Below are 20,145 nucleotides of genomic sequence, written 5' to 3' on the forward strand. Positions count from 1 at the left end.
GAAGTTGTAAATGAGGGTGTGACGTTCTGCTTTCAAATTCTGATTCTATTTTATTTAGATTATGACAAAAAGTCAAATCGCAATATAGTCATCAACCAAATATTAAGCATAACGTCATTAAATTAGGGCTTGTTTTACATTGAGACAATAGGTATCCCTAACTTTTAGCGAGTGAGTAAGAAAGCAGAACAGCAGTATCACCTTCGCGTGTTACCGCCGATACCCGATGTATCTTTCTAAAATCCGAAGGTCATTCTGAGAGTTAACGGACTGTAAATAATATATTGAGCTAGCTTCGACCCGCGACTTCATCTGCTTGGAAATATGATGATGATGATGATGATATCGTACCTATGCTAAAAAACGTGACGTACTCAGAAAGTGACGTCCTCAGAAAGTGGCGCTCTCAGAAAGTGACGTCCTCAGAAAGTGACGTACTCAGAAAGTGGCGCTCTCAGAAAGTGACGTCCTCAGAAAGTGACGTACTCAGAAAGTGGCGTTCTCAGAAAGTGACGTACTCAGAAAGTGACGAACTCAGAAAGTGACGTACTCAGAAAGTGACGAACTCAGAAAGTGACGTCCTCAGAAAGTGGCGTTCTCATAAAGTGACGTACTCAGAAAGTGACGAACTCAGAATGTGACGTCCTCAGAATGTGACGTCCTAAGAAAGTGACATACTCCGCCTGAACCTGTCAATTGATGTTCGTTATTTCCATATTATTTTAATGTAATTTATTGCGTTTGATCGCGGAATTTAAATTGAAATGTTAGATTATTTTAAAAAAACATGAGTGAATAAGTGATGAAGAAGGATTTATCCACATTTTTCAGGTTTAGCTTGTCTAATATGTTCTCACTCCTGAGGTGAAAAGTTGTATGTACAACACGAGATCAAAATTATTTACATCTTGTGCGCTTTGTCCATTCCTACGCTCAAGATTCTAAGTCTTCTTTTTCTTCAAAAATCTTACGCTTGCACGGGACTCAAAATAAGCACTCGAAGAAATATCAAACTTTGATCTTTTGTTGTACTTACAAATAACTATACCTTCAAACTTCAACATTTATTCAGCAAATAGGGGGCTATTCATAAATTACGTCATTTCAAATTAGGGGGGGGGGGGGGGGCTCTGGACATCGGATGATGGTAGCATGACATAGGAGGAAACGGGGTCATTTGAAGCATGATTTTTGGATGATTTTAGGGGGGGGGGGGGTCAAAATCGTCAAAAAACGATGACGTAATTTATGGACAGCCCCTAAGCCACAAGGGCAAGTTTTTACACGTCAACATTGAATTTACATACAAACAAAAACAATAACAATACATCAACAATTTTATAAAATACAACTAACAACCCATTTTGTAGTTTGTCACAGTGACAATAGTATAAGGTAACTAGTGACTTTCATATTGATTGTCACTGTGGGTACGTAATGGTACGGAACCCTTCGTGCGCGAGTCCGACTCGCACTTGGCTGGTTTTTCTGTACTATAATTTTAGCTTTAACTACGAGTAAAATTTAATTTTTAATTATGTCAGAGACGTTCTTTCTCAGTAAAAATTCATTAGAAAGCTTTAAACCGTCTGCATCTGCCGTCGCTCCTTGGTTCGTTTTTTTGCCGACGCTACATCTTAATTACAGTTTTTCAGGCGCTGAAATTAGAGGTTGGTGAAATGAAAAGGTAACCTCAAAAATCAAAGATAGATTTAATTCACGTTCAAGAATATAAAGTCATATAAAGCATAAAAAAATGGCCCAGCTACGAAACACCGTTAGACCAGGCGTGGCTCACTTCGCGATTTCGTCGCTTTGCTACAGGTAGCTACATCCGTACCACACCAATTTTGGTGGCTAGCCATAAGCCGCGCGTGGCGCTGTCGCCACCTAGCGGCCATACCCGTCCTGATAGTAACAGACGCGTTTTGTTAGAGAGTGAGTCTTCTGTACCTAGTACTATTATTTATTCTGTGGTTAGACGTAGGTCTGCAGGCTATGAAGGTAGTTTATGTGATTGCTACTTATGAAAGGCATTAAAATACAAGTATGGGCTTATGAAACGACCTGCGGGCTCAGCACGGTTCCATTTTTATCGACTATCACTATGCGCGTCCCTTTCGCACTTACATACTTGTTAGAACGTGACAGGCATGGTGACAAGGGATAAAAACGCGACCGTGCTAAGCCGCCTGGAAGCGATTAAGTATATCAAAATATTTAACAATAAAACATAAAATAATTTGATTTGCGGCTCGATTCGGGAAATGAATTAGAGATTAACTAGATACGATATAGTAAAGATATGTGACGTTCCACGGTACGTTTTGGCGACTGGCGCTTACGTCGCATAGCGCCGAAATAATATTGGAGCGGCGTTAATAATAGCGTAAGCGCGAACCGCCATAAGGTACCTTTTATCCGTGGGACGTCACATATCATTACTACATATATATAATCTAGTTAATCTCTAATTCATTTCCCGAATCGCGCCGAAAACATGAACATAATACATTTTTGGGGACACATGAACACATACATAACATAACGTGTATAAATAAATACATACATATACAGGGTGGGTAAAAATAACTACATTTCCGTTGCCAGGGAGGTTTTGGGATTATAAGGTGCTAGACGCGGTCCTAGTACATCATGTCATCTTGAAACTTAAGACATTGTCAATAGAGGTGACAGCGAGGTGTCATCTATTGGGCATTAGCCGCGAAAAAAATTTGCCTGTTTCATACATTTTCTTACAATCGCCTGTTTCATACAATCGCGCCGTTGTTCCCTAGTTGTTAATTACAGGGATGTGTTTGAAACTCGAAAGTTTTAACAGTCGCTGTTCTGCTGACCCTGATTCTCGCTCATTTGCCGACAGTATGCCAATCCTAACTCTGCTCGTTACGACAATTTTCCAGTTGAGTGCTTTTTGATTCTTTAATGTTTTAGGTTAAATGGGAACATTCCAGGAATTTCGTTGACTTTGAAAGTGTGTTTAAAATTCTTTTCTTAACTACACTCTGTATCTTTACTATTTTTAGGTATTTCAATAAAAGTAAATAATGTGTACATTTTCGGGTAGTTATAAGATTTATTGGTTAACCAACCAAATACAAAACCGCCGTCACTGAACGACCTGACATCAACCTACATTATTTGACCATGTAATGTTTTCATCTACCCTCAACTGGCTTAAGGAGCCATTTGAGGGTAGATTTTATTTACTTTTATTTAAATGGCTAAAGATAGCAGCTGCAGGCAAGCGTTGACGCATGGTATGGTCGCGTTCATAATTTTACGTCTACTATAAATTTTTGTCAATGTTTATGCTTTTCTTTTCATTTTGTTTTGTTTCTTTTCTTAATTAGTTTTCTTGTATTTTGTATTTTCTGTTTTCTTAATTATTTCTTCTGTCTTTCTTTTGCAATGTTTTAATATGTATCTTTTTGTGTTATCTGTTGTGGCATCACCGAACGGGCCCTACGGAAGACCAGCGCTGGCTTTATAGCTAGCATTATGCTGAGTTGGGTCCATTTCGTGATGCACACTTATTGTTCTCTTCTGTTCTTGCTGTTGTTATCTGTACATGTTCGTACATGTTTTGTGATCGTCACGAATAAAAATCTTTTATCTTTTATCTAGATACAGACTAGTCTTTTTTTGTCCCCAAAAATGTGACGAGGTGGAGCTTTTTAAATCGGGTGAAATTTAGTTTTTAATTTGTCTAAAAAGAATTATAATCTACAATTAGAAAGACATGCTATAGCTCAATGTTTTTTCATTTATTTGATAAAAACAAAATAGAAGCGTGACAGAGTGGTCAGAAATAAGACAATGAAAATAATTTTGACCCAGTAGCGTTTCTAATGCTTAGAGCATTTAGTAATTGGAGAAGCCTTGGCTGTCATTTTCTGTACAAAACAGTCTGCCGATTTTTGCGGGGGAGGGGCACGTCAAATGTATAGCTATTTGTAGTTTGTACATGATTTGTACGTAACGTATAAATAGCCATGTCAGATAAACGTCAGTCCATACAAAAGTTTGCACAATTGTGCAAGGTAATCGGCAGAGGGGTAAGCTCTTAAAGGCGACTCCGGTTATTAAATGCTCTAAGTTCTAATGAGAATGTATTGGGAGAATAGCTATGCCCGTGGCTTCGTCTGTATGGAAGTCTCTTGGATTATGGAATAAATATACCGTTGTGCCTAATTTGCTCCAAAATTCTAAATCGCTAACGCTCCGTAGCGAAAGAAACGCAATTGTCACTGTCACACTAATATGGGAGGGTGATATGGAGACACAAAGCGATTCGATGGCGAAGCGCAAGCGATCGTCACCTTGGCTAGGCAGGTTCAGTATTTAAAATAACTAATTTAATTTTAGTTATTAAATTAAAAGGTCAAGTTTTGATATTTCAAAATCTTTCAAAGACTCTGTGTAGGCGTTTTACTACATCTTAAAATGTCTATTCCTCGTCATTGTTATTAAACTTATTAGTTACTGGCTTTATATTATAATTTAGATAATATTAAGGTCATGCTGAGGGTTTATACTGGCTCATTTTAACAAGAATTATTTCTTTGATCCACCTACGCGGGTTTTGAGGCCATAAAACTAGAGATTTTAGGGCGTTAGCGTTAGAGAGTGGGTGAGCGGATTAACGAAAAATACCTCGTTTGTTCATAACTAAGTTTTGAGAAGACACAATAAAAAAGGAAGGGAAGGTTTTTAAAAGGTCGGCAACGCGCTTGTAACACCTCTGGAGTTGCAGGCGTCCATAGGCTACGGTGAGCTTGTTTGCCACCGATGTGGTATAAAAAAAAATATTTCATAAAAGTAACGAAGGTCGATTAAATATTTTTCGAAATGTGTCATATTATTTGTGTCTCCTTGGATTTCACGGGCCTAGAAATCCCGGTCTTTAGATAGGCCTTCGTGGGGATATAGAGGTAGATCCAACACGTAGAGGAAAAATACTACCTTCTTATGAAAATGTCTTTGCCACCACAATAATATACCTATATATCGTCGTCTAGTCATTTGAGGGAAGATTTTGCTTACTTTTATTTTAATACCGAAAGATACCAGAGTATATACCGGGCAATCGTGCGGGGTGCGAGGGGCGAGGGTAGGGTCGCGCGCACCCGAGCTGCATACATCGCCATTGTTAGTAGCTCGGTACTATGTACAGAGCTAGCGTGTCTTATTTGAAATGTTTGTAATTTTTGGGCAGTTGTGTACAAGTCTGTGACAACCCTACTGTCTTGTGCGGTGTCGGCATTTACGCAAACATCAAAGGCGTCGGTCCACTGTTACTTTTTACACTGTGGTAATAAGAACAAAGCTTCATTTAAGGTCATTTAAGGCTCCTTAAAGGCTCCTAAGTGGCTAACAAGCAAATGGTCGCACAAAACCCATTTGAACTGAAAGGGTTCCGTAGTTGAGGGGGCCGTAAAAAGCTTACAGTCGCCGCGGGACCCTTATGGGACCCTAAATAAGAAAGTCTAATATTTCGCGGCTGGATTGCTGTATTACTGGGTAAATGGCATAATATAAACCCGACCGACCTGGCCTAGTGGGTAATACCTGGCCTATAAAGCCCGGGATCACAAACAAACATCGTGAGGAAACCTGCATACATCTGCGAAGAAATTCAAAGGTGTATGTGAAGTCCCCGATCCGCATTGGGCCAGCGTGGGGACTATAGCCCAAGCCCTCTCGCGCATGAGAGGAGGCCTGTGCCCAGCAGTGGGACGTATATAGGCTGAAATGATGATGATGATGATGATGAAAGCCCGGGATTATACTGAGCAACTTTTACTATGCGACCAACCCCGAAATCGCGAAAAAAAAATTTACCCTCCCATGGAAAATGAACCAGCCAAAATGTATGAAACAGGCAAATTTATTTTCGCGATTTCGGAGTTGGTTATATAGCAAAAGTTGTGCAGTAAGGTAAATGTACTAGTGCTCGACATCTTCTTCTTCCTCGCGCTATCCCGGCATTTTTTGCCATGGCTCATGAGAGCCTGGGGTCCGCTTGACAACTAATCCCATGATTTGACGTAGGCACTAGCTTTTACGAAAGCGACTGCCATCTGACCTTCCAACCCAGAGGGGAAACTAGGCGTTATTGGGATTAGTCCGGTTTCCTCACGATGTTTTCCTTCACCGAAAAGCGACTGGCAAATATCAAATGACATTTCGTACATAAGTTCCGAAAAACTCATTGGTACGTATTGGTTGGTATTGGTACTAGTGCTCGACATGCTAATGTCCAATAGATGACACCTCGCTGTCACCTCTATTGACAATGTCTTAAGTTTCAAGATGACATGATGTACTGGGACCGCGTCTAGCACCAGTACCTTACAATCCCAAAACCTCCCTGGCAACGGGAATGTAGTTATTTTTACCCAACCTGTATAAGCATTTATGTATATATACGTTATGTTATGTGTTCATGTGTCCCCAAAAATGTATAATTTTTTTTTCATGTGCAACTTTTTTAATCATTTATTTACATACAATATATATACAGTGGTACTACTAAACGAAATTAATAACTAGCTTAAATCTAAAATAGGCCCTTGAGGCATTGTACCAAGGATGCTGGCGGCATTTCCTCGCTGTATCGCAATGCTGATACGTTGTGCGAGGTAGCCGCCAGCTCTTCGGTCACCAGTTACGTCAACCAGACGTAAAATGTATAATCATGTTAAATATGTTCATGTTTTGACTCTTGTGATGCAACTAATACCTACGGTATCTTATGGGCAAAGCCCGTTACCATGTTGCAGTTCATTTGAATGTTTTTTTTTTAGATTCCTTAAATTATTATTAACACATTCTTTTCATGCCTAATATGTAACAAAATAGAAAAAAAACTTTTTCATCCAAAAATGTGACTTGACACTGTCAGATCAGTATCGTATCGCTGTGACATCTTAGAAGCATTGTTTGAATGGGGTCGAACGAAATAAAAATCCTTATACCAAGTTATGAAACAGACGAGCCACAGCTAAAGTACTCCAGAGTCCTCCGAGGAGCAAGCCGACAGAAATCAAAAAATGGAATACTTGGACTTTTTAGGGTCCCGTACCTGAAAAGGAAGAAACGGAACCCTTATAGGATCACTAAATTCAACCGGCCAAGTGCGTCTCGTGTCCCTCGTGTCGGATCAGACCAAAGTGGTTCCTAACTATCATAGGTATATTAATAATATACAGTACAATATAAATAAAAACTTTTTAAATGTTCCGGGTAATGTTTATGTGGATGATGCCGTACTGGCGTACTTTAATAACCACCGGCACAACTCCTCCACGTTCAGTTTGAGTATCGTCGACGAGACCATAGTGGCAAAACTATTGCTTACAACTAAATCCAATGCTATGGGCCACGACGGAATAACATTTGACATGATTTTAATGACTCTTCCACAAACTTTGACTATAATTACAGATTTGATAAATACTTCCATTTTAACGTCTGAAGTACCCTCAGTTTGGAAAACTGCTATTATCCGGCCGATCCCAAAAATAAATGACCCAAAGGATCTGAAAGACTTGCGCCCAATCAGTATTTTGCCTTACTTATCTAAAATAATGGAAAAAGTAGTTTATGATCAGGTTTCAAAATATCTCGATTCCAATAACATACTACCCGAAAAGCAGTCAGGTTTTAGAAAAAAACGAGGCACTACTACAGCTCTTCTCGATGTTATAGATGAGATCCTGGCTGCACAGGACGTTGGGTTGATGGTTGGGGACGATGGTTTTGACGAGAAAACCATACGGTGGTTCCATAGTTATTTTAATGGCCGAAAGCAAATAGTCAAATTGACAAAAAATGATGATTCTTGCTTGGTGTCTGATCCTATTCTTGTGGAGAGGGGAGTGCCTCAAGGATCAATATTGGGGCCTCTTTTATTCATTTTGTACAGCAGCGATATCATCAACTGCATAAAATTTTGTAAATACCATCTTTACGCAGATGATCTGCAGGTTTTTCTATCGTTTCATCCTGGAGAGTTCGCTACCGCTGTTGTAAAGCTAAATGAGGATCTGAAACGACTCTCAGAGTGGTCCTCTGCGAATTGCCTGGTCCTTAATCCTATTAAGTCTAAATATATGGTGCTTGGATCATTAAATCAGACTAATGCCATCATTGCAAAACAACCAAACATTAGGATTGATGACGTCAAAGTGGATCGCGTCGACGCAGCAAAAAATCTTGGACTCTTGCTGGATACAAATCTGCGTTTCGAAAAACATGTGGTGGACATTGTTCGAAATTGCTTTTATCGTTTAAAAGTCCTATATAATTTTCAAAATTTTCTTACTATAGCCCTGCGAGTGACACTATGTGAAGCTCTTGTTTTATCAAAACTTAATTATTGTCTTGCAGCTTACGGTTTTTGCCTTCACGCACGGTCATGGCGTCTCATTCAAAGGGTTCAGAATGCTTGTGCCAGATTTTGTTTTAAAAATACCCCCTCGTACTCATGTCACGCCTTTCTTGAACAATGCAGGTATGTTAAAAATGGCTGCTCGCCAAGAGCTTATGTTCGCTTGCCTGCTGTTCGACACAATCCAAACCAAGCAGCCGTCTTATCTCTACAAGAAACTCCTATGGTTTTCAAAAAGCAGTTTTCATCACCAAATGAGAGCCTCACGAGCGATAGTTTTACAGGTTCCTCAGCACCTGTCTGCCGCTTTTAAAGGGAGTTTTCGGTACCGCGCAACCAAATGTTGGAATATCATACCACCACCAATTCGTCAATTAAAGAGTAAAGCAACTTTCAAAATAAAATATCGACTTCAACTTCTTAACCAACAAAAGCATATGTCTTAAACTCACTCTTGCTCCCTTCTTTTTCTTCTTAAACCACTTTTTACTTTGCTAACCGCACTATTCGGGTAGTACCTAATAATTACGAAATTTTTAATACTGTAACGTTACTAAATGTCCAAAAATACACACACACACACACATACACTCACACAATAATGTACACGTCACACACAAATTGCACAGTAGTTTTTTCTTATATTACTCGTACCAACTATTTTTAAATAAGCGTTGCATATTTGTATGTAAGGTACTGGCAGAATACCAGCGATGTGGCTTGCCGCATCACAATGCTGAGCCAGCGCCTTTTCTGTGCCACGACACATGGCTTCATAATTTTTTAATGTAATAGTTAATAGTTTTTAGTAATTAAGTTGCTTTGCATGTTCTTATCTTGTACTTTTTCAATGCCGTGTATGTTGTGGGTATGAATAAAGAAATTATCTATCTATCATCTATCTACAAAAATATCTATGTCTGGCGAAATTCGCAGCAATTACGTTAGGTATAGGGTTTGCAATCCGGATCCGAAGTGTATGAAATTATCCGGATCTGGATCCGGATCCGCGGATCTTCCCATATATTTCGGATCCGTCGTGCAAACTCTAGTTAGGTATTTTATAAAGGTTTTCAATTTCACATTAAACAATATTCATGAATTAAGTACTTTATTAATTAACCTTTGTTGTCCGTCCATTTGTCCGTCTGTCTGTCAAGACCCTTTATCTCAGGAACGCGTGGAGGTATCAAGTTTAAAAAACCATATACTCAGGTCTACGGTCCCTTGAAGCTGTGAAAAATAAACTTCTAAGTCAACGCAAAAAAAAGATACGGCCGTGTTTGCCGCAAAAAACGTATATTTCGACACTCTCAAGGGAATCAAAATTTGATAGGGTACTTCCCGTTGACTTAGAACTATGAAATTTGGCAAGTAATATCGTCTTACACTACAAATACAGTAGAGTATACGGAAAAATCTGAAAACTGTAAATTTGTAAAATAAAAATAAAATAAAAAATGACTTACTGCCGTATTCGAACTTCAAGATATTCACAAGAGACGACACGTACTAGATCCATTCTAGATACGTTATAGTTTAGATATCAACTAGTTCTCTTTTGCAGCGCAATTCGGGCAACCAATGTTACTTTTACGTTAGATAGAGTAAGATATCTATTAGATGTGAATTGGACCTCTAAGTCATATCCTGTGGAAATCGTTCAAGAGTATCTCCAGAATCGCGCAAATGTCAAATTTGACATCAGTAGACATCACTATAACCATATAAAATGTCTAATTTAGGAAATACGTCATCATTGAGAATTTTAATGATTTTTTTTAGAAAGTCTTAGAAAGTCCCCCGTAAAGTTAGCTGCCGGTCGCTTATCCAATTTCTCCTTTCCAGCGTCGATATCGTTATCGTATCTTGGTGATGTCTAAAAGATATCTAATAGATGTCTATTTCAACATCCGAATCGGGCCCTTACTTAATTACTCAGTTGGCTCAGCGACCCGAAATGAGACTTGGCCTCCGACACAAGACAGCGCCACTTTTCTCGGTCCTGTGCGACCTCTCGCCAATTGATGACTCGAAGTTCGCTCAGATCCGCCTTCACCATAAAAAAATAGTTAGGTAAATTTGTTCGGAACTAGGGTTTCTGGTTTCTCGACCTTTTTTATTTCTCGAGGCATGGGAATTATTGACCAGGATTTCTCGAGTTTCTCGAGTATCTCGAAAAATTTAGAAAGTTTCAAAAAACACCGTGTTATTTAAATATTTTTGCTTTATTACAAATCAGATTATCAGACGCATTGAAGTCGTAGGTAGGTGAGATCAATAATCAAACAAATGGTAATATTTATTTCCCATAAATTGCACTTAATAATCAAAAATTCAACAATTTATTTAACAAAATGTAAATAAACCACAATTTATGGTATTTTATTAGGCAAGAATAATCAAGTCAATTAATTTAACTCGATGTGATAAACTTACAGAAGGTTTACTTCGTAATATAAATAGTTACTCAACGTAACACTGCCGTGCTAAAAACATATGCAGTAATCGCAGTTGAAAAGTCATGCAATTGTTTATCTTGTTCTCTTTGAATAAGTTCTTTATTTAAACGGTGATTTTCATGCAAGTGGGTCAAACAGATCACTGTGTTATGTCTTTCCTGTAGACATACACAAGAGTTAAGGGCTATAAAGGTTAATTTTCTTATTTAACCCTTATCCACGTGAAAAGGTCCTCCTTTTATTTAGAGAACTATGATAAAATCATTACTTACATGCCCACAAGCTGTTAACTATTGCCCACAGGAGAGAAAACTAGTGTGTTATCGCGAACAGTACATTTTTCTCTCCTGTGGGCAATAGTTAACAGCTTGTGGGCATGTAAGCAATGATTTTATCATAGTACTCTAAATAAAAGGAGGACCTTTTTACGTAGATAAGGGTTAAATAAGAAAATTAACCTTTATAACCCTTAACTCTTGTGCATGTCTACAGGAAAGACATAACACAGTGATCTGTTTGACCCTGCACATACAATAAGCAGGGCAGAACAGTGAAGCTGCTAAAATTATGCTATTTTGCTAATAGGAATACAGAAACCCTCGAGCAGAAACCCTATTCGGAACCCTCAGTGGGTGAGTCCGACTCGCACCTGGTTTAATTTCATAATGAGGCTTTTGACGCTCTCTTCGCTTGGGATATCTGCCTGTTTACTTTACATTATATTATAATTTATAATGTTTAATAGAAAATTTCCAGAGGATTAAATTATCCGACTTAAGTAGGTACTCAATTTCATTTAATTTTCGAAAATATAGGTAATGAAGAAGTAATTTTACTTATTTGATTTATAAAGGGGATTGTTGTTAAAATCCTCATGCTAAATGTTGATACCAGAGTAAGTGAAATATTCCAAAAATTGGAATCTTGAGCGTCGCGAATCAAGGCACGAAGGCTGTAAAACAATACAAATCGAGTGGAATTTGAAAATGGAATACACAGACTTTGTCCCTTTTTCGGGTTCCGTACGCAAAGGGTAAAAACGGGACCCTATTACTAAGACTCCGCTGTTCGTCTGTCCGTCTGTCTGTCACCAGGCTGTATCTCATGAACCGTGATAACTAGACACTTGACATTTTCACAGATGATGTATTTCTGTTGCCGCTATAACAACAAATACTAAAAAGTACGGAACCCTCGGTGGGCGAGTCCGACTCGCACTTGTCCGGTTTTTTTTTATATTAACAGTGTATTCATGATCATAAAAACACTAAAATGCCGTATAAACTTTTTTGTAGTTCACCTAGTTTCACAGTTAATAATAAAAAATGTATCTGCGGCACCCTAGGTTAGGTTTTTTATAATGTGTTTATATATTTTTGTTATGTTTTGTAAGTGTTTTTATATTTTACTTTTATACTCACATTGTAAAACCCTAACCTAAGACCCTAATTGAATAAAGAGAATATGAATGTATCTAATACCTTTAAACGAGCAATTCTTCTTTATACACTTTTCGGGGATCTCGGAAACGGCTCTAATGATTTCGATAAAATTTGCTTACGGGGGTTTTCGGGGGCGACTCTTATCTCTGTGAAAACGCGCATTTTTGAGTTTTTATATATTTTCCGAGCGAAGCTCGGTCTCCCAGATATTATATAACTAAACGAGGTAAACTAGGTGAACTACAGAAATGTTTTTACATTTTAGTCTTTAAAGATGATCTGGAATACACTGTTAAAATCTTTCAGGTTTTCGTGAGCACGAAAAAGATGAACGACTTCGCGTGCTAGTCGCGAATCGAGACAGAGCCATACAAACTGCATCTGGACATGTCATGCTGCAATATCGCACGATTTTCTACTTGTGACTTTCAAGTACTTGATACTGCGGAAAAATATGTTAAGAATATACTTTTGAGCATAACCCGGTTTTTCGGGGGCAAAAACTTACCCGTGCTAGTGATTTATTAATTATCAACTCAAGTGTTATCTATCTCGATAGCAAGCAATTTCTAGATCATAATAACTAGTAGTTCGCCCCGAACTGAGAACTCGCGGTTTTCCAAAAATTATATAGAGCGATTGACTTTGTTGCACCTACTTACTCGTATAGTTTGACATAAAATAGTAGAAAATAATTTTCAAGAAAAAAAAACCGACTTCTATGGGGTCCGGTGAAAGATGTGCAGTAGAGAAGGAGGTAAAACCACCCACTTCAGAACTGGGTTTTGACAAAAACGGGACCAATCTGTATGCATATATATACAATCAAAAAAATAATTTTCAAAATCGGTCCAGTCATGACGGAGATATGGAGTAACAAGCATTAAAAAAAATCACAATCGAATCTCCTTCTTTTGAGATTTGGAAGTCGGTTAATAAATGAGGGCGCCACTTTCTACGTAGCTGTCACATTTTTGACGTAAAATGCTTACACATGGCAACAATTTATAGTCTGTCAAGCCATTTCGTTCCCATAGAAAATTTGAATATCGCGCCTTTTTCTACTGACAAACTTGTTTGACCGACTGTAGTATGGAAATTTTAGAGTTCCATTTTATTTTATTTCTACTATTTTATGCCCCACTATAGGCGGCTATGGATCAAAAATCGCGTGGATATATTACAAGGTCTGTGGAGCCCTTAACTGATACTGTATCTGTGGTAAGCCGAAATATTTCCTGTCAAATGTCAAATACCTATATTATGTTTATTTTTATCTTGCTAATTATTTCAAAATGGTAAATTTAAAAACGATATTATAAAAGTGCAAGCCGAGCACTTTCATTTGATAGCAAACTCGACCATACTTTCTTGCAAAAAGATGACCTGAATAGCAAGACCCTCACAAATAGCTTTTTAGCCTTCTAAGCTCTTCTAGCTCAATAACCCCTTGATCGAGGCTGCTCACAATTTAATGACTAAAATATAATGCCCTCAACTACACGTTTACCCAATTTCATTTAAATTAGAACAATTTTACTTAAGTTCTTGAGTATCAAACTATCCTCTGATAGTTCAGCTTAAAAACATCGAAATGCCGGGACGTGCCCCTAGCCAGCCGCGTGTCCCATGTCGAATGTAAGAACTTCGTTCGCTTCGCTCGCTCGTTCGACAAATGTGTGTCATCCTTGAAGTAAACAATATGAGTCTGTGCGGAAAGAAAAGACAGGCCTATTCGGATTTCGAGATAATAACAAGATCTTGAGACGATTTAGAGATCAACTAGATCTACATTAGATATCGACTAGATGTGACTTGGATATCTAAGTCATAACTTGTCGAAATCGTTCAAGAGGACCTCCAGAATCGCGGAAACGTCAAATTTGACATATCTATCTTACAAATATCTTTAAATTATCCGTATCGTAACTTGTTGAAGTCTAGTAGAAATCTAATTCATTTTCCGAATCGAGCCGAGAGTCGAGAGTTTTTCGAAACGCGAAAATCGTAATTTCGTTATTCGTGTTCGTGAGTTCATTATATTGTAAAAGCGAGTATAATATTGAAAAATTACATATCGTATTGTCTAACTACGTATATATAACTCATGCTAGCATGTGTGAAAACGCAATTATACATAGTTTAGATTGTGCACTGTCCGTTAGTATTGAAATTATTTTTAATAAGTAGTTATTATATAAAAAACTATTTTATAATACTAAAATGCATTTCTTTGTTTGCAGGTAAGCCTCGAATATTCCAGATCCAATTTCAAGAGGATGCCATAATATGGTTTGTAATCATTTATTTATAAGGTAGATACAAACATTAAAAATAAAATAAACTAACTTATCTATAAAATAAAACTAAATTAAAACTAAAACTAATAAGTACTAAATAAAATAAAATTAAATAAAATTAAAATACGTCTAAGAAATTGGGCCCCTTTGGCATGGTGCCGAGGACGCTGGCAGCATTTCCCCGCTGTATTGCGAAGCTAATACGTTGAGCGAGAAAGCTGCCAGCTCTTCGGTCACCAGTGAAATCGATAAGCCTTTTTGAAAGGTCTTTAAAAATTTGTAGGGCATTTGTAATTAGTTAGCAACGAACTAGACTAATTATAGAATATCTGACTAGAGCTCAAAAAAGATGAGTACTGCGAGTAATTTCAACACAACTGTAGCTACACTGGCTACACAGAGTAGGTACTAAACATTACGAAAAAGAATAGGGACCTTGCGCGTTGGAGGGTCTGCCATCTTGTGGCCTGAATCGGAAACATATGTGCACATTATCAAACAAGTGCTACCATCTACCGTTCTCGTCGGTATGGTTCCTTGTGCATAGTAGGTTCTGCCATCTTGTGGGCTACATCGGAAGCATAAACGACACATTTACACCTCGCGCCAAAAATCTGACGGCTCCTATGCTGCCCACTATAATTTATGCACGGTGCCTATACTAATTTGAAAATCATGCTGTCATTACATGATTTTGTTGTTGTGTGCGTGACTTCAAGTCTGGTGCCCATACCTATATGAGAGGTTGCATAAATTAAAACCAAAATGTAACCCCTTTATAAATTAGAAACATATATTAAGGATATAATTTAACAAAGCGGCGTCGTTGACAGCTGTCACTGTCAGCCGTTTGACTTGAATTATATAACAGATGGCGTGGGAGTGAAGTGTGAAGTACAATAGCGAACGTATATTTTAACATGTGGTTTATTTAATTCGTTATTCGTAACCGTGGAGGAAGAGGATAGTTGCGTATAAATAAATTCTTCTTCTTCCTCGCGTTATCCCGGCATTTTGCCATTGAAATAAATATAATATTTCTTCATGACTGCGAAGCTTCCGAAAAAGTTGCAGGAGGGTGGTGTAAATTACCAGTAGGTATAGTCACCTGCACTAATATGTTACACAAGGAAGGCCGCAAAAATATCTGACACGATTTTATTTGTAGAGCTATAAGAGCGTGTCACATATTTTTGCGGCCTTCGAAGAGTAACATATTACTGTAGATGACTGTACCTAGTTCTCATACTAAATATATGTATACCAAGAAATTGTAGAAAATTATTAAAGGCGCCACTACCTACGTAATTCTGTCACGTTTTTGACGTAAAATGATTAAAAACATGGCAACAATTTATTATGGAATTTTTTTGTTCCATTTTATTTAATTTCTACTATTTTATGTCGCACTATACCTAAGCCATTGGAGCTTGGAGCGTTATGTTTATGTCACGAGTAGTTCAAACTAGTCAAATATAGCCCCATGATATGATTCAAAACAGAGATTGAGCGTATAATTTGATCTGCCGCAGAACAATATTATTGTTCTGGAATCTGAATGGCAACCAATTTAACCGGCAACCAATTGGGATTTTACTCCGATATTGTATTAAATTGACTTGAAAATACACTGTTACAGCGAAATGTGGAGAACGTTCACAAAATTTGTATATTTAGTATACCGGGTGGGGCCTGTAACACGAGCAAATACTTAAAACATGACACCGTTAAACAAAAGTGTCACCGTTTGAGAATGTACTTACTCAAACGGTGACACTTTTGTTTAATCACTTTTAACAAGTGCGAGTTGGACTCACCCACCGAGGGTTCCGTACTTTTTAGTATTTGTTGTTATAGCGACAACAGAAATAGATGATCTGTGAAAATTTCAACTGCTTAGCTATCACGGTTCACGAGATACAGCTTGGTGACAGACGGACAGACGGACAGACAGACAGATAGACGGACAGACAGACGAACAGCGAAGTCTTAGTAATAGGGTCCCGTTTTTATACCCTTTGGGTACGGAACCATGAAGTCTTTAGACTTCCTCTTTTTCATACAAATTAAATATTATCTTCAATGTACGTCATTATCATTGTACCTAATTGACATTGCTTGTCACGCCTTAAACATGACAAAATTCGCAATACATTGCGTCTTAGAATAAACTTTAAAGTGTACTAAAATCAAAACACAAGTTATTTTTAAAAGTGGTTGAACAAATGTTGGTCATTTAGAGGCAGGGATCGGATACCGGTATTTTTTGAATGGGAACGAAAACGTTATTTTTCGTTCTTTGTTAATTATTTCATGTCTAAATAGGCAATCTAATAATACGAAGTCGTTACCTAATAACACAAATGAGTCCTACATTTCGAGTTAAGTTTAATTTCAGTTTTTGCAAAAAACCAGTTTCGATCCCTGTTTTGTGGAGTACAGCCCACAGTTTAAATTTTTGCTCGTGTTTGGCACACCCGGTATACATTGTAGGGGAGAGTAGGTTATATCGTGCAGTCAGATACGATACAGCTATCTAAGCACGTCTGTATTATTAAGGCATTAGAGTGCGTGTTCAGATATTTTAGAGCACCTCGGCCGCTCCGATATGATCTCGATGATAAGTACTCGACAGAAAAGCTCTCCATTATATCACGATTGTATAAAATATGAGTACTACAGTGTGGCAACCAGCACGCGCCACAGTGCCCGATTCGAACTTAAAGATACGTCAAATAATCAATCAATCAATCTTTGGGTAATATGACTCCATCGATACTGTCGATGATATTGCCAACGTCAAATTGGATCCCACGTGGATTCGAATTAATATTATTTGTAATAAATAATCTTCCGCCACGGTATAAAAATGGCCTCTAGGGCTCTAGCCAGCCACGGTTAGAGGTAGAAATACCAAATGCTCGTAGAGTACGACGTTGTTCGGTAGTTGGGTTATGAGCTCTTGTAAGGCGATAGCTGGACGTAGGACCCGCGTGGGCTACCCGGCGTTGACGCCAGATGATGGTTAAACGCGTTTCATGATTAATTTTTCATTATCTGCACACGTCCAAATTAATTTACTGCATAAACAACATTAATGAGCAAATTAATTTACACTTTAAACAACATTAATGAGCAAAAACAAAGAAAAGAATCACGGGGTGATTTTACCAATATGGCGGTCGACGAATAACCACTCAAATATTACGTCTAATAGATACGATATGGATTAGATTTATGTCAGTGTCAAAAGTGCCTTTTCTGTTTGAAGAAACGTCACTTTTGGCACTGGCGTATCATATCGTATCTAGTAATATTTGACGTATCTTAAAGTTCGAATCGGGCCGACAGTCGTGTCTAGTTGGTAATTGGGTTGTGACCCATTAAATATTTGATACGACCGAAACGATCGATACGACCAAGTGTAGATAACAAATACCTATAGTTCGTCATTACACGTTTAGTTCAAAATAATAGCACTACGAAACGTGTTAGCTACACGAACTTGCCGTTAAAAGCCGCGCCTATACAATCGAAGCTACGCTCCAATTTTAAAACGACACATAAAATTCTATAAAAGTTTTTACAGTACATATATTATGGTGCTACTTTACCACCCTAAGGCGGGATTAATGACAATACGTGCCTATGTCAAAAATTTAAAGGGCCATATGTAAAACGTTGTACAATACACGTACATTAATTACAGTAGATATAGTGCTACATTCCTGCACTAAATAGTTTTACAGTACATATGGTTTAAATGCCCATATGTAGGTACTGTAAAACGTTGCACGATACACCTGCGAATGGGACAATCACAACTCATGTCGATTTAAAACACTCCCTTCGGTCGTGTATTAAAATTCTCCACACGTTGTGAATTCCCTATCTTTCGCACTTGTATCGTAAATATCTAATTCTTTAGTAGTCATGTTTTTCTAAATACACATGTATTTTACTCTCGTTGTTTTCGAAATGAAAAGTAGAGTGTTTAACTCGGGTGAAATGCTGTTCATCCCTTGGTTAATCTACTATTCTTTCTCCTTACTAACGCAAGTATACCCTTAGAAAATTACCGTTTTTAATCGAATGATCAAAAACAAGCGTCACTGATTAAAATTATCAAACAAAGTAAAGTAACATCAGTTTCGTTTTTAGGGTTCCGTACCTCAAAAAAAACGGAACCTTTATTGAGATAAAAACCCTTTATCTGAAGAACGCGTGGAGGTATCAAGTTGAAATTAATACCATATACTCAGGTACCTATACAGTTTCTTAAATCGAATTGAAAACCATATACTCAGGTCTATAGTCCCTTGGAGCTGTGAAAAAAGCTAAGTTGACGTAAAAAAAAGATATGGGCATTTATGCCTCAAAAACCGTATACTTCGACACTCTCAAGCTAATCAAAATTTATAGAGTATTGCCCGTTGGCTATACCTATGAAATTTAGCATGTAATATCGTCTTTTACTACAAACACAGGAAAAAATCTAAAAACTATAAATTTGTAAAAATTGTTAAATTTGTACGGAACCCTCGGTGGGCAAGTCCGACTCGCACTTGTCCGGTTTTAATTCCATTCCGTCTCCTGAATAATTTCCCTCAGAATCCTAAAAACGGCGTTATTCAACTAAAATGTCTGTCGTTTGATTATTTCTTGTTTTAGATTTAATTTACATAGAGGCCTATTCGAACGTGCACTGACGTCAAACCGATATAAGAATGATGTTGGAATCATATCAGTTAGCCGTCATTTGCGCGTTCATTTCACTGAGGCACTTGTCCCACCGCCGACGATGAGCGATAAGCGAGTAGAACGATAAACTAGAAAGAAACGAGTGGGCGAGCGGCGAGAAGCGAGTGCTAGCTCCAATAGTTTTGTCGCTCGGCTATTTATTTATTTAGAAATTTAATTCAGGCAACAAGGCCCATATTACAAATACCTTACAGACTAACATACATATGTATTTTATAAACTTAAAACTAAACACTATTTAGTCGACAAAACGGCGTGGCTCCGTTGCATCGGCTGCTCTTGTGTCGGATTCGGCAGTTTGCCCCGGAACCTCCGAAACACGACACCTTTCGGCCAGAAGTCGACGCACTCGATGGTTCCCTGCAGCGGCCCTATAGGCGAGTGTTCGAGTGCGACGGGCTATTACTCGCGTCACTCGCTCGGGCGGTGCAGCGTAGCCGAACACGCAAACTGATTGGTCTCGCAGCTTGAGTTCTAACTACGAAGCGAGCATCGCCGAGCGAGTACCGCTGAGCTAGTTTTATCTTATCGCGGCGACAAACTAGTAGAGCGAGTGTTCTCGCCGGCAGTGTGAACAGCCAGCGATGAACTATTAATATATATGTCTCTTTTACTAACACAGGATCCTAATCTTTTGTTCGTTTCTTGGGCGAGAAAATCGCCGATAGTTCATCGCTTACTCGCTCTTGGTGGGACAAGTGCCTAAAGGGGCCCACTGATTAACAGTCCGCCGGACGGTATCGGCCTGTCAGTTGTTCGGAACT

General features: G+C 38.2%; 1 protein-coding gene and 1 long non-coding RNA gene across 2 annotated transcripts in view; both read left to right on the top strand.

The window, feature by feature from the left end:
• The window catches only part of LOC134803418 (1-phosphatidylinositol 4,5-bisphosphate phosphodiesterase epsilon-1-like), a 310,234-nt gene that overhangs the window by 30,898 nt on the left and 259,191 nt on the right, over positions 1-20,145 (top strand). The gene's annotated exons all lie outside the window — the stretch shown is intronic.
• On the top strand, positions 9,540-19,003 carry LOC134803134 (uncharacterized). The gene is made up of 3 exons (XR_010145943.1): positions 9,540-9,602; positions 18,851-18,882; positions 18,928-19,003. It is a non-coding gene; the product is annotated as an uncharacterized LOC134803134 (long non-coding RNA).

The sequence above is a fragment of the Cydia splendana genome, chromosome 26 (assembly GCF_910591565.1).
Source record: "Cydia splendana chromosome 26, ilCydSple1.2, whole genome shotgun sequence".
NCBI classification, from domain to species: domain Eukaryota; kingdom Metazoa; phylum Arthropoda; class Insecta; order Lepidoptera; family Tortricidae; genus Cydia; species Cydia splendana.